The following is a 15,000-nucleotide window of genomic DNA, read 5'->3' as shown; positions in this document are numbered from 1 at the left end:
CCTTTTAGGTCTTTTAGGCAAACTTCCAGAGGCTAAAAAAGCTAAGAAATACAAGTCGCCCATAGCCCGCCTTATTGGTATGCATTAAAAACGAAATTATGGTAGATTTGTTCTATGCAGAAGACCACTTGAAGAAGGGCCTTGAAAAAAAGAAATAGCAACTTTTCCAAAGGCCGATTTTTTAGGCAACCTTTCAGATACCAGATGAAGCCCGGAAACGAACAAAAATGTTGTAAAATAAATATGAGGGGCTTCAGTCACACTTGGTTTACGGGCCGATTAATCTCTCCTTTACTGGTATCTGTAAATATCAAGCTCAGCTATGTCAAAGAGACTGACACGGTCTCGTCGAGTTATTAATTAAGTATTTCAATGGTTATATTGCTGCGCCTCTTGTAGTAAAATACTAAATTATCGGATTTTTTTTTTGTCAAAGAAACCACTTTCTTCAAAATTTGTGATTAAAGTGACATAAAACGTTAAAAATGGGTAATTTGCATCTCAGTGGGAAAGAACCGAAAAGATATTGGACGTCCGCCAAGGTGTTGCTCATTATTTGACATTCATTGTGTCAATCATCCCTGATTCCTAGAAATTTCTGACCTGGAAGGGGGGGAAAACGTTTCCGCCAACCCGCCAACTCAATTAAGGCAGAATAAACAACTTCTTCAGACGAAGGTCTCGAGAAAAGGTCAATCAAGGTATGGATTGTTGTATGAAAATGAGAGAAAATTTGTAAGCAGAGAGGCAGACATTGTATCTCAGAACAGACTTCAACTGCGATGATGCCCTTGATATTGGTAACCCTGCAGCAATTTGTTTAGCTAAGCAGAATCAACAACGAGCATTTTTGCGATGCTCTCTCTGATTAAGAAATTCCCATTTACTGTTTACGTTATTTGTGAGAATCTCCGGCGAGCACCCTTTTAGTCAAAGTGCGAAAACCGTGAGGCTTTCCATTGGAAGAGGTTTTTCTCGACTTGCTCTCTCGTGATGTCAGGAGCTATTAATTAAGGGACTTTCCGTGCTCGCGTCGAATTCCGTTTGGCGCTGTTTCGGCCCAAAGCCCTCTCTAGGGCCTTTATGCAGTCCAAAGCACAAGATTCTCAAATCATCTCCGAATGCATAGCTTACCGCCGGATGGAATTTTATTTACGCTGTAAATAAAGGCTTAATAATCTTGAAGTATTAAGATGAGGTTTACTAACAAATCTCTTGAAAACCTACAGCATTCTGTGTGATGTAATTGGGTTTTGGCAGTGTTGTCCACTGATCACTTAGCATAGCTAAATTTATAAAATCTATTAATGTTTAGGAATTGTTGATGTCAAAAGTCACTGTGCTCAGATCTGAACATTTTACTAGCCTGCTTTTTGCGTGACCTGTCGGGGAAGGACTGGAACCCAAGAGAGGATCGATCTTTGAAGGGATGAAAGGTTTTTACCCTAAAAATAACTTTCTCGAGCATAGCAACGAAGTTTTAAGCAGGCGTCATCTTCATTTAGTTAGTGTTTTGTATAATATCTTTCCATTGCCGTCATGCTCATCTTCCGGAGTGTGGTTTTTGTGAAATTTAATCGCTGGTCAGTTTCCACGCAGGTCCCCACTATTCAAGTGGACGAGTATGAAAATACTGCTCTATTTTCACGAAAGTAAAGGAAAAGAACTTAAAAAACATGCATTCATTTTGAATTTAAGTTCGTAGGATAATAAAACCATTTTTTTAAAAAACAGATCCATTAAATTTACGCAACGCTTCGTCCACGAGTTTTCCAAACTTTCAGCCACTACTCGATCAGCTACCTTTTCCAGAGCTTTTCCATCTTCCCGCTCGCTCACTTCTCTTTAACGTTTCATGATGATTCGGAAATAAACGTGCCATTCTTTTGGCGGCCTGGAATTTTTTTACCCCGGCGTTTTGGTCGCCATGTTATTTTAACTAATGCTTGAAAAATATTTATGAGTCAAGTAGACTAGTGCACGACTGATAGAAAAACGCGAATATCAGTCGTGCAGTAGTCTACTTGATTTTCATAATTATTTTTTCATCAATTTTGACTGATCACGATCTTCTCTGATCCAACGCTGTGCAAGACTTATCGTCCAGGGTTTTAAAACCTCAACTTCAGTAATGCTCGAAGTAATACGTGACATATTACAGTCGCGTTATCTGCGCAGTAACGTTGCGCACAAACAATTAGCGCGAACGTCCTTAAGGGATTTTCCTTAAGATGGCTTCATATAGTTTCCTGACCGCGCGCAACCTGGTTACTAGAAAGTGGCTGAAGGTACGAGCTTTAATGCTCGCGCGACCGACGCGCGGCTCTCCCACGCGGAAAGTAAACAAGCATGGCTTCCCAACTTTGCAAACTCTTAAATACTTTTCTCCTTTGGCCATTTCAATTTCAACAGGAAATGAAAACAAACAGCGGTTACAACGGGTTTGTGGATTGGGCGAAGACTCCTCAACACAACGATGAAATAATGTGCTCTTTTGACGTGTGTTTCTTATTCACTAACGTTCCACTCGACGAGGCAATAGAAATTTGTCTTTCCAAGTTATACTCTCTTCCTGACCCTCCTGCCTTACCGCGACATGTCCTCAAAACCTTGCTCGAGTTTGCAACGAAGAAAAGCCACTTTGTATTTGATGGTCATTATTACGACCAAATCGATGGCGTTGCAATGGGGTCTCCGCTAGGCCCAGTATTATGTGTGACTTTGAACAGAAATGGTTGGCGACAGTGAAGCCACTGCGGCCAGTTTTCTGCATTTTCTTAACACCAGACATCCTATTATCAAATTTACAATGGAACTTGAAGAAAACCAGGAGATTCCATTTTTAGATGTCCGCATTAAGCGCAATCTCAACAATTTCACAACAACAGTACATCGCAAAACAACTCTCACTGGCCTCTACACCAAGTGGGACTCTTTCACTCCTAGAAAGTATAAAATAAATTTAATCTGCACCCTCACCTATCGCTGCTTACGCATCTGCTCGAGTTCTTCCTTATTACAGTCGACTCTCTTTCACACTCTCCTTCAAAATGGTTACCCAAGAGGCGTTCTTTGTTATAACATTAATGATGTTTTGAACAGACAAAAGAACAGGTCTGCTGAACCTGCCACCATTGTTCCTAAGAAAGATATCATTCTTGTCTTGCCTTTTTTGGGCTTTCAAAGTGAAGCTCTTACTCGACGTGTTAAATCTTGTACTAGTAAGTTTTATGGCTGTGTCAATCTTAGGGTTATTTTTCAAAACACTTGCAGGGTTAAGTCTTTTTTTCCCTACAAAGATCGTTTCAGTCGTTCTCAAAGATCAAAAATAGTATACAAAGCCAGTTGTTGGGACTGTGATTCCTTCTACATCGGCAAAACAAAAAGAAGATTGCATGACAGGAAGTCCGAGCATTTCAAAGCTCTTACACAAGTCGGCCACCCCTCTGCTGTTGCAGACCATACAATTTCTACCGGTCATAACATCAAATGGGACCATTTTGAAATCCTCGCAACTGGAAAGTCCGACTTGCAGTGTAAAATTAAAGAAACGCTATTAATCAGTGACTTAAAACCCTCTCTCAATGAAAACATTGGTAGTGAGAAGCTTTTTCTTTATTAATTTCTTCCGGAAGAATCGACTACCGGAAGTTACGATTTTGTTATCACACTTTTTAACTAGTCACCAGTTCCTCGCTCTAGTTTTTTAAAATTCTGTGTAACAGTTTCAACCGTCACTTCTGATGATGTATACTGCAACATACGAAACGTCAAGTATAAAATGAAAATGTTTGTAACCGCTGTTTGTTTTCTTTTCCTTTTGCAAACTCTTTTTTCGTCAAAATTATGTGGACGTATCTATTATCATCTTTCCGAAATGCTTACCTATCCGTAAGAAGACTGAGATTTTTTTGGAGTCCAACAGAAGGTCAAGTTTAAAAAAACCATTTCCCATTGTTCTGAACAACTTATCTGATTCTAACAAACAACGATCGAGGGACACAGCCGTCCTTGGAGTCGCGAACGCTACGGATAACAAGCAAAAATCGTCAAAGGGGGATTCCCATAGTTGTAGACCAAGTGAAGAAGATACTGCTCCAAACTTTGTCCCTTTTTGCGAAGAGTTCGAGGTTGAGCTCCCGACCAAATTCCATCGATTTCTTCGCTCAGTTAAACATTATATCTCAAGCAGAGGTACGCGCGCGCGTGCACGTGGTTGGGAATCTCACGCATGCTCAAATTGCGATCTTGGCAAATTCCAATTCTGTGACCTATGTTGTGCGATGGAAAAAATGCGAAACTTTCACGTGAAATATCTCTAGTTTTCTTCGGTGAAGTTTCTTAAAAAATGGACAACAACTTTAGTTTACAAGATATGTTTAGATCGATCATCGATCGTCTTCAGTTGCAAGTGTTCTTTACAGTGCGAATTTGAATTTAAGTCAATGTTACAATTTGAACTTATGTTAATACATTGCTGTTAGAATTTTAAATCACCTGTGAACGTTACAACAATACTATAAATGCAAACAATTGAATAATGCGCACGCAAACAGTGTAACAAAGAAAAAACAAACTTAAGTGCTTAATGGCAGTAAATTACAACAACAACACCAAAAACTACAGAAAACCAACTCATAAATGTTAAATGCTAAAAAGATAGAGTTAGCCCCGTATGCTTTAGCCGCCTATTTAGACTGGGATTTTCCAAGCAGATATGAGCAGCCTCTTTGAACAACAACTGAAAACGATTAGGTACCGTATCTAAAATGGAGAAGGGGCTCTAAGAACAGTCTCTGTTCTGTTCACCGAAGGAAATGGAAGAAAATCAAAATAAAAGCAAAATAAACACTGTAAACAGCCTATCTTTAGAGAGTTATAATTCCAGGTAAAACTCGTTAATTTAATAGTTATGGGTGAAAAGAGTAGTTCTGTCAAATGCACAGTGAATAACCATATGGAGCCACCTTGAGCAATATTTGATTTTGTTACTGGGTTGCCATATGGCAATCCAGTTAGAAAATGAGTGAAATTTCTCCGTTTTATTACTTTTATTTATATTTATTGTATTTTTCTGTGTCAAGAAGATGGAAAAGTTGGGCAATAGGCCTTTCCTGTCACTCCCCTGCTAAGTTCTCTTTGTGCATAGAGTCTTCTGCGCGTATTTTTGTTAGGTTTCAGGGGTTAGTAGAAATGCGTAGATTTTATCTGGTGGACACAGTACGATATTTAATTAACCTGCAATGGGGTCGAAGTCATTGCAACGTGAATGGCGTTTAAGTGGATCTTTGAGCAAAATATACCCTTATGGGGCTCAAGAATGGAACGTCAATTGGATAAAGAAGACAGACGGTGAAAAATAAATATCTAGAATCTTAAAAGCTGAGCTGTGTTTCTAATATTTTACTGACAGTGGTGTTATGTAAAACACGGAAACCAAATGGCAAATTCTGTATGGGTTTAAGATCCAAAATTGAGGGAATCGCACGCCTTGAATGCAGTTGTGTTTACTGAAGTCGCATCTCATCTGTCTGTTGTCTGACTATTTACATTCATTTTTTACTCAACTCTGCACAGTCTTCAGGAAAAACAATTATTGGAAATGTGACAGCGAAAAATTCTTTGAAAGAAAGCTCGTTCTCTATTTTGCACTCCATTGTTCACGGAAAAGGTTATTCAAAAAAGGGTTTGATCGTGAACTTAATTACGTGACACGCATAATTTGTTGTTTGTTTGCTTACAGGCAGTTGAAATAGAAAGGGTTTTTTGCCTCTAGTAGCAAATATTTTGTTTGTTTCAATACATTTTAGGCTGGAAAAGGTTTTTGTGAGATTTTCGTCCAAGTGAATGGTTGTCTCGAAAACGAAGATCCTAAGAACGTAATACCCAGAAAACTCGAAAAAAGTAACCCAAAACCTCAATTTGGCTAACAGTAGGCCTTAAGTTGGTTTTTAGGCCTAGAGTGTCACAGGGCCAATATATACATCCAACGGGAAATGAAGCGATGTCCGGCCACACGTGGAACGTGCGGGTTACTCAGTTAAATATGACGGATCACCTTTCACTTTGAAACAAGTTGTAGCGAACGAATGACTTGAACTTCGCTTGAGGTAACTCAAAAAACAACTTTAATTAAGCCTAGTGTTAGCCAAATTGAGGGTTTTGGGTTACTTTTTTCGAGTTTTCGGGGTATTACGTTCTTAGGGTCTTCGTTTTCGAGACACCCCAAATTAACGCCTAAAAATAAAGATTTTTCTAAAACATGTTTCAGTAAAATTTTATTTTTGTAATTCAATATTCTCTGTCAAAAATCGGCATAAAACGCATGAAATAAACATCGCAACGCACACAAGAAACTTAGTCGCATTTACCTCTACGTCGAATTCTCGTTAATACTTTACTAACTGCATTGTTATGTTCAACGCTGACACCAAACGGCAAATTCTTTGGTACCTTTTTCGAGATGGAAATCATAGAAGGAATTGGACATCTTGAGGAGATGTGTGTTTACAATTTTCGGGCTGTTTATAATTATATTTATTTGTACTCAGCTCTGCACAGTCTTCAGGTAAAAAAAATATTGAAATTTGACTAGTTCTTGTTAGTCAAGAATTATTTGAAAAAAGCTTGTCGATTTTTTGTTTCATTATTGAAAGAAATGGTTCTTCAGTGATTGTTTTGAGTAAAAGTGTTCCAGATGAGAGTCGGGTCTCGGGTCAATAACCCGACAAAGAAGGCTTCCCGACCCGACAGATGAAATATAAATATTCAGTTCAATATTACAACAAAATTAAAGAACTAAAGACTGAAGTTTTCTGGCTAAAAAGTACGTTGTTTAACTCTGAAAGCGACAAACAATTGGCATTCTTCCCTGTATTTTATTCAACGTAAACAAGCTTGACACAAGGTAATCACGTGCACGTTTGTGGTTGCCTAGCACGCGATTAATTTCTTTCTTTTGACAGAACATCATGACCTTCCCCTTGATTCATAGAAGACCATGGAAGTAAGAGACTGCAGCAATTTTAGAATTTTTACGATCGATTGTCATTAATCTTTCACTGAGAATTTGAAATTCAGAGTTTTATATACTTCGGTAATTGCTTGACATTCTCTGTCTTTGTGATTCTTTTGACGCACGATTTTGGAGTTAATACACTTAAAACTTTAAAATGTGTATATCTATAAAACCGCTTTAAAAAACTGCTATAAATTTCGCTGAACTGAACTGAAAGGAGAGAGACCAATGCATCGATTAAAAGGGTGGAGAAAAGACAAGAGAGAAGCAGAAAAATCTGGAAAGAGACATGATTGGTGCAAGAGAGGAGGAGACGAAGCGGTTATATTCGTTCCTGCGACACCTGGATCGCAACTGCGGAAAAAATACCAAAGTGAAATCAGAAACCAGGGGTATAAGATAAAGGTGGTGGAGAAGACAGGTACAACACTGAAGGAAGTGCTACAAAAGTCCAATCCGTTCAAACAGCGAAAGTGTGGGAGAGAAGACTGTCTGGTTTGTAAACAGGCTGGGAAAGGTCCATGTAATGCACAAGGTGTGACGTACGAGATTGAGTGCAAGGGATGTGAGAATAGGTGCATTGGTGAGACAGCCAGAAATGCCTATACAAGAGGCACGGAGCACGCCGGGGTCTTAGAGAATCGAGACAAGAAATCAGCATTATGGAGACATTGCGTAGAAAAGCATGGGAAGGAACGACAAGAGTTCAAAATGTCCGTGACTGGAGTGTTTGGTAATGATGCCATGTTAAGGCAAATAGCAGAGAGCGTGAGAATCAACCGAGTGGCGAAAGGATCTCTCATCAACACGAAGAAGGAATGGAATTATATGAAACTTCCTAGAGTGATACTTGACGAAGGAGGAGCGTGAGACTCCCTATGTGAGGCCTTACATGAAGTCTGTGGACTAGCCAAGACACTTGGTGCATCATACACTGGGTACCAGAGTATCTTGAATCCAAGATGGCGGAACATGCCTGACGAGGCTGAGTTTTCAGCGAAATTTATAGCAGTTTTTTAAAGCAGTTTTATAGATATAAACATTTTAAAGTTTTAAGTGTATTAACTCCAAAATCGTGCGTCAAAAGAATAACAGAGACAGAGAATGTCGAGCAATTACCGAAGTCTATCTAATTCTTTTATCGCTTCGACTAAAGAACTTTCTTGAGTTTTATATACAAACTTTGTTATTTCCTCTTCATCTTTCTTTTGGCTTGCCTTTTACTGGTAACTCCCGGCTTTTGCGATACTATTTGGTGCAAACGTAAAGCCAAAAAAAATTTCACCTGCCATCAGATTACACTGAAAAGAAAAGGAATTATGAAGTCGAAACAACATGTTCAGTCCTTCCTTAGTGTGCGGAATTAACGTTTGCTTAGTGCAACTGCAAGGCATGCATGACATGCAGGAAAACGTGCGTCAGAGCAATTTGCAGTTAATTTTTTTGCGGTCTATTTCACTTAAAGAAGAAAATAGTGAGCTTTCTCAAGAGCGTGTTTTGTTATCTTTGAACTGAATTTATTACCAAAGCTTACAATAGTTAAAACTGAGATCTCAAAACGAGACAGGACATTACAAAATTATAATTCAACTTGTAAACGTGTGAGCCAAAGGGCCACTGCTGGTACGACATCTGGGTAACCCCTCAAATCGTCCACATGATCCCCGAATTAAAAAAATTAAATGGAACGCTGCAGTTCAATACCACCCATCTCAGTGCCATCTGTTTTTGTACCACAGGCAACCCAGTCTGCGCTCAAGGAAGCGTCTAGTTAAATAAAAGTTCTGTTTTTATTCTCTCGTTCTATATTTCTTCTCTTAGGTATCAAAGACGGTGCATAAATCCTTAGTGGACGTCTCCCAATCAAAAGTGGGATGGAAGTTCGCATCAGTATTCCCGAACGCAATCACCAACCTAAAGAAGGCGAGGTCAAACACGTGGAATTTGTCGGCGAAGACGAACGTGACTATCGCTTTGGGTATAAAAAACTGGAGGATGCTCTATTTTTCAAGTGTTTGGAGTGTGACCGACCCAATTTTCATGATCAGATAATGATTGTGACTTTTAACACGCAGATGCAGGAACAGGCAAACATCGCCTTTTGTAAACGCATCTTGAAAAGCGGCATTTTCTGTGACAAGAAGCGTTTTAATTTCCTCGGTCATTCCGATATTCAACTCGAAAGGAAAACGTGTTACATGATGAATGATTCTGAGGACGAAATTCAAAAGCACTTAAAAAGGTTTGGCGATATTGTTGAAGAGAGAAACGTCAGTGTGCGTGCAAAGAAGATTGGCTTGTCGTTCTCGCCATTTCTCCAGCAAGTGGAACTAACAAAGGAACAATGTGATGAGATTTCAAAAGTCAAGAAATCTGGCTACGGCTTCATGTCTCGAGTGCTTGCATCAAAAATATGGAAGGCGGGTTTTTTGCAAGGACTCAACTATCCCGAACCGAGCGCACTATTAGTTCACTATCAAGGTTCCCAAGGCATGTTAATCTTGAACGAAGACGACGATCTATGGCTTTGGCAAGATCAGTTGGATGAGTCAATGAGGAAGCCCACTATTCCAGGCGGGGAGGTGTACATTTTGGATTATTCCCAGCCAAACACAAACGCATATCTCGACGCCAAACTGATCATTCTTCTAGCGGCCCGTGGTGTGCAAGTTGAAAACCTCAGGACTCTTCAAAGGGCCTATTACAGTCTGTTAGAAGATATGATGCGCAATGATAAAGCTTCCATTGACTATTTTATGCAGCTTACGGGCCGAACTACCGAAGAAGAAGTAGCCACTCTGCTACGAAGCGAAGTGAGTTACGTGGTTGAGCAAGAGTCATCAGGAAGTGAAGTTCCACATGTCAGAATTTTGATTCCCAAGGCTAGGCTGGTGTTTGGTGTGCGTGACCCTTACGGGAAGTTGACATCTGCGCAGTGTTACTTCAGACCAACTCTCCTGTACGACCAACAAGAGGAATTTAAGACAGAAAAGCAGCGCCTAGTCCTTGCTACTATCCTGGAGATATACAAGTCTTAGAGCTCATTCACGACAAGGAAGGGTACGAAACTCTAAAGGATTGTTTAGTTTTACCTGCCTCTCTCGCATTCAAGTGTGGCGGAGCAGGTCTGAGTGGAAACAAGTTCATTGTCTGCTGGGATCGAAAGCTTATTCCAAAACGAAAGGTAGAACCTATATCATACAAACTGACCTCTTTTGAAATAATGTCTCATACCTTCGCTAAATGGCGATCGTACTTCCAGAATTCCCCAAAGACTACGAAAGATCTACGCGAGGAACTGATCGACCACTTTGCCACCTTTAAGGATGATTTGCCGATTCAGATTGACCGGACCTACATGAGTCTCGCTGCAAAAGAATCTGGACTCTCACAAATGCAGTGTGAACAGCTCAGCAGGATGTTTTACCAAGCAACCAACTCAATGGTTGACAAAGAAGTCTTGTGGAAAAAACTCGAGGAGCTGTCAGATGAAAGCGGAACGGCACGTGGTGCTGGAGAATCATCTACAGAGACGACCAATCTTCTTGATGACGTGGAAGGAGAAGAAAAGTGGGAAGAGCTGAGAACAAATCGTGGAGAAAGTTCAGGGGGATTGCTCAGTTACTGCACTTGCAATCTACTCCAGAGAGATGGAGAATTTCACGTTAATGGCAAGATTTTAAACGATTTCAAGAAAGAAGCGACTCGTTTTTCCCAAAAAGCGAACAATATGAGCAATCAAGATGAGTTTACGCTGCGGTCAGCTGACCATAAGCCTACGAAATTGCCATTGAGCATGAAAAAGAACTCAGACTTTGCACATCCATGTCTCAAAGTAAACAGCTCAGTGAAGAAATCTGGGGGAAGATGATTCTGGTTCCAGTCTTCACAGTAATTCTTTGGGGGATTTAAACTGAAATGCATTTTTATACCCCTGTCAAGTCGTCCTTTTTGAGGTTTTTATTTTAGTCTTATCACGGGAACCTCTTTTAAGAGTTAATGTGAATGGCGTAAGAGAGCTGTCTATAACCTTAGCTTCTAAAAGGCAGTATATTTTCAGTCATGACGCATTTTTACCAGTGTACATAGTATGACCAGTAAGCCGACGAAGTTGGTGTGCCGGCCACGTTTAGGAATGTGCTCCCCCTCCTAGGCGATCCCATTTCCTGTTTAAAGCCTTCCGGGCCAGCTTGCACCTCGCCCGGGGTATCGCCCAATACGAAAAAAATATATAACCAATTAGATCGCGTGAAAATCACTATTTACTGACGTCAGAAGCTCGTGGCCTCGAAGCGTTGTCCCGTTCAGGGCTGGGATTTTTTGAGTTTAAAATTTCTTTATTTGGATGTAACGTAGCTCGTGCATTTCCCCGCGCGTGTAGCTTCGGTCTTATTTTTGTCCATATTTGGGCATAAAATTGGTGTCCTAAAATTCCCAGCTTTGTTCTAAGAAAAAGAGTTGCAAGTTACTCTTCACGTCATTTGCTACTGCTGATGTAGTGTGAACCAATGTATGCTGGCAATAAAAATATTTGTTGGTTTTGCCGTCAAAAGTTGACCGAGAAATATGTCCTACTGTATTAAGACACCAACAAAATATGTTTGATTAAACTATAATTTGAACAAAAATTAAACAAGTCACAGAAACTAAAAGCATTAGCATAAAACTCAGGTAATATGAATACGCGCTTCCATGCGGTAATTTTTTTGCAAGAGTGGTCATTAAGTGTCTGCATTTTAAATGTAAAAGGAGTTTAAGGAAACGCTTTTGATTTGTGTTGTTCAAGCATCGCATGTTTCAGAACTTAAGGCCGGTTTACGCGCTACGATTTGTCGACACGCTTTGTCAGCCAGACATTATCGGAGCACGAATCTCGTACGTGTATTTGACACCCGGTTTGCCTTACATTCGCGACAACGAAAATTGGCGATTTTTGTCAAGTCGGGCCGACACTTTCAGAGAGGCCAGCGTGTAAATAAGAACTTTGAGAACATGGCATGCGTACAAGGCAATCAAAATGGCGGACATAAAAAAACGGCCGAAAAATCGTTGAAAACCGGCTTTACAATCCTGGACAAAATTGTTGGGAAAATGAAGTCGAAACAGATTTAGTTTTGCTGTTATTAGGGCAATTATAGTGGTCGAGAGCAGAATTGTACGACTAAAAAGGCTTAGGACCAAGACAGCATGAATCAAATTAAAAGCAAGATGGAATTCAACTGTCTTTTTCTCGTAGAAATTATTAAATTCCGTCGGAGTAGCCTCTTCCAGGCTCCCAGATAGTCGGGAAGGCGAAAAAAACTGCGTGCGAAACTCGTTTTTCGCACGCAGTCTTTTTTTTTTCGCTTTCGCGACTATCTGGGAGGCTGGAACAGGCTACCTCGGATTAAGTTAACGTGAAATTGCGAAGCAAAATAAAGACAAAAATCTAAGATAAAAATAGAAACAGTGAATTCATCCCAAAGTACGGTAAGCAAATTTGAAAAATAATACCACCGGTTTTTTTTCCCGATGTCTGTGTCACCAAAAAGAAACTCTCATTTTCATTCATTTAATTCCTTTTTAATGGAAACACGCTATCTAGTTTTCCTTTTCAGAAACCTTGTTGCGATTTAAAATAAGTACTGAGATGTTACGACAGCTTCGATACGAATCGCTTTCTGACCTCGTTACAGTGTGTAAAATGAGGGACTTCAAGGGCACCGTGATCCTCTACCAGAAACCATGTTTCCGCAAAGGAAATTAATTGCCACCATAAGCCATTCGAGAAATAAACATTCACTTCTTCTTAAAAGTTGAAGCTTTTTAAACGATTTTCAGACAAGAAAAAAAGGAAAACCTCTTACAGTCTCAAGCCGTAAAATGTCACCTCTTTGACGATGCGAAGGGATGTATGTGTGATCGAAAAATCTCGGGGCCTTTTCAGTTTATAAACGAGCACCAAGTGTGAAGAAGAGGACACTTTTTGCGCGACTAGCATGCTCCCCTCCTTAGATGAGGCCAAAAATTCTATTTAATTAAGGAAAGGGACGAGTGATCCTCGACTTCATCTGGACAATTTGAGACACCTCAAAAATTCAACGGGATTCGAACCCATGACCTCTGTGATGCCGGTGCAGTGCTATGCCAACTGTCAATCAACAGGGAAAATTCCTTTAAGTGCTACTATGTTCAAGAAACCACTTCCTTTTTTGCTTCACATTTTGAAAGTGTGATTGCTTAACACCTGACTGGCAAAATGTTGAGCTTTGATAACATTTTTATCCTAAGGCTGTTTACTTTGAGTGTAAATTTGTATTTCACGGTCCGACCGCCATTACTCATGTTCAAAACTGACCGACTGGACCTCAAAGGGTTGGATGTGGGGAAAAGTGACGTCATTTACTCACTACAATTTCAGCGTGTAAACGCAGTTTATTATGTATGGAAAACACGAGGTTAAAGGTCTGAAAGCTCAATACTCCCGTGCTGCATATTAATTCAGTCGCGTACACTAATGAGTCTTTGACGTCATTTTCTCCTCGATCCAGCTCTCTCAAGATTTCGAAGTTAATAATGGCGGCCCATTAAATAGGAAAATTCCAGTTGAAATAAACGGGTATGTTTAAAACTTGAGTCACTTAGTGTTAAGTTAACACAGTTTTGAAAAGAAGAATTGTTTTTTTGGGTCATAGTACCACTTTAAATTGTCTAGATAAGTGCGAAGATGACTTCTCCCTTTTATCTATAACCTTTACTTCAAATATATATATATATATATATATATATATATATATATATATATATATATAAATTATATCTTGTTAGATGTTTTGGTGTGTAATATCGCTGAATATTTTTACGAGTTATGCTGTATTTCGGCGAGTCAAACTACAAACAACGAGTAGAAATACTCAGTGATACTACACACCAAAACATCTAATAAGCTATTGATTATCCAACTTTTTTTTTGCACTAAATTTTTAACAAATAAATGGTAAACAACCGAGAACGTGCGACAGTTTTGTGCGTGCTGGGTAACGTCAGCAACTTAACTAGTCAAACCGGTTCTCTAGTGCGGTACAATAACCAAGTGTACCAAAAACTAACTGTACAATATCGTGGAATATCTATAGTATTCGTTTCGTGCGTTTTTTGTACAATAACTAATACAGTTGGATAATAAATACATTTCTTTCAGTCATCAGGTCCAACTGGTAGAGGAAAATGAGTAACAAATCAAGTTCTGAATATAAACACTTTCTTGTGTATCAGTGCTGTATAGAGCGTTTTCACTCACGTGACTAGCAACCATATTGGATTACTGAAACAAAAGAAAGTTATTTGCATAAAAATTGAGTTCAATCTCCGGAGCATTAGTTTGGTAGACCATAATGGCCGCCATTCCTATGTTTTGGAACCACAACATGGCCGCCGTGACGTCATGTGAGAACGCTCTATAGGGGAATGAACTGAATTTTTTCCGAAACTCACAGCTTCATTGAAAAGGAATAATGAGTCTGCACGTTCACCATTTTTGTCGATAAAACACGAACTCGCAACCGACTTGATTAGGCATTTGGTAGATCGGAGTTCTGCAAAATCATACTTACATGGGCTGGATGCCCTGAAAAGCCTTTTCTTTTTTCTAACAAAAGCGGCTTTGTAAGTGCATAAGTTGCCTGCTTCATTTCACAGTCGAACTCAACCTGACTCGAAGGTTTCTCTTTCTCCAGCTACTCCGGTTTTCTTCCCTCAGCAAAATTGACTCACAGCGATATAATTACATTTGGCTGTGGTCCTGTGCTACGACATCAAACATGGATGGACCGTATACAGGTGCCAGAGGCGCCTTATATATGCTTTTGATCCGCGCCCTCGATGTCCCTGAAAATCCCCTACGGGAAGCGGTCAATTAATTATATCATTAATTACCACTCTCTTATTAAAATGAACATTGATACAATCGACCACAAGTTTATGAAAGAGCAAGGAAGCAGATC

General features: G+C 39.6%; 1 protein-coding gene and 1 pseudogene across 1 annotated transcript in view; one reads left to right on the top strand and one right to left on the bottom strand.

Annotated features, from left to right (window-relative positions):
* Positions 1-12,250, top strand: part of LOC137976502 (uncharacterized) — a 15,002-nt pseudogene extending 2,752 nt beyond the window's left edge.
* Positions 12,251-12,558: 308 nt separating this feature from the next.
* LOC137976501 (kelch-like protein 3) overlaps positions 12,559-15,000 on the bottom strand; it is a 9,421-nt gene continuing 6,979 nt past the window's right edge. Inside the window, exon 2 of the mRNA XM_068823869.1 lies at positions 12,559-15,000. This exon is cut by the window's right edge and continues 797 nt beyond it. The gene's annotated coding sequence lies outside the window, so the exon portion shown is untranslated.

The sequence above is a fragment of the Montipora foliosa genome, chromosome 11 (genome assembly GCF_036669935.1).
Source record: "Montipora foliosa isolate CH-2021 chromosome 11, ASM3666993v2, whole genome shotgun sequence".
Lineage (NCBI taxonomy): Eukaryota > Metazoa > Cnidaria > Anthozoa > Scleractinia > Acroporidae > Montipora > Montipora foliosa.
The sequence above is the reverse complement of the archived record's forward strand: the minus strand, read 5'-3'. Positions and strand labels throughout refer to the sequence as shown.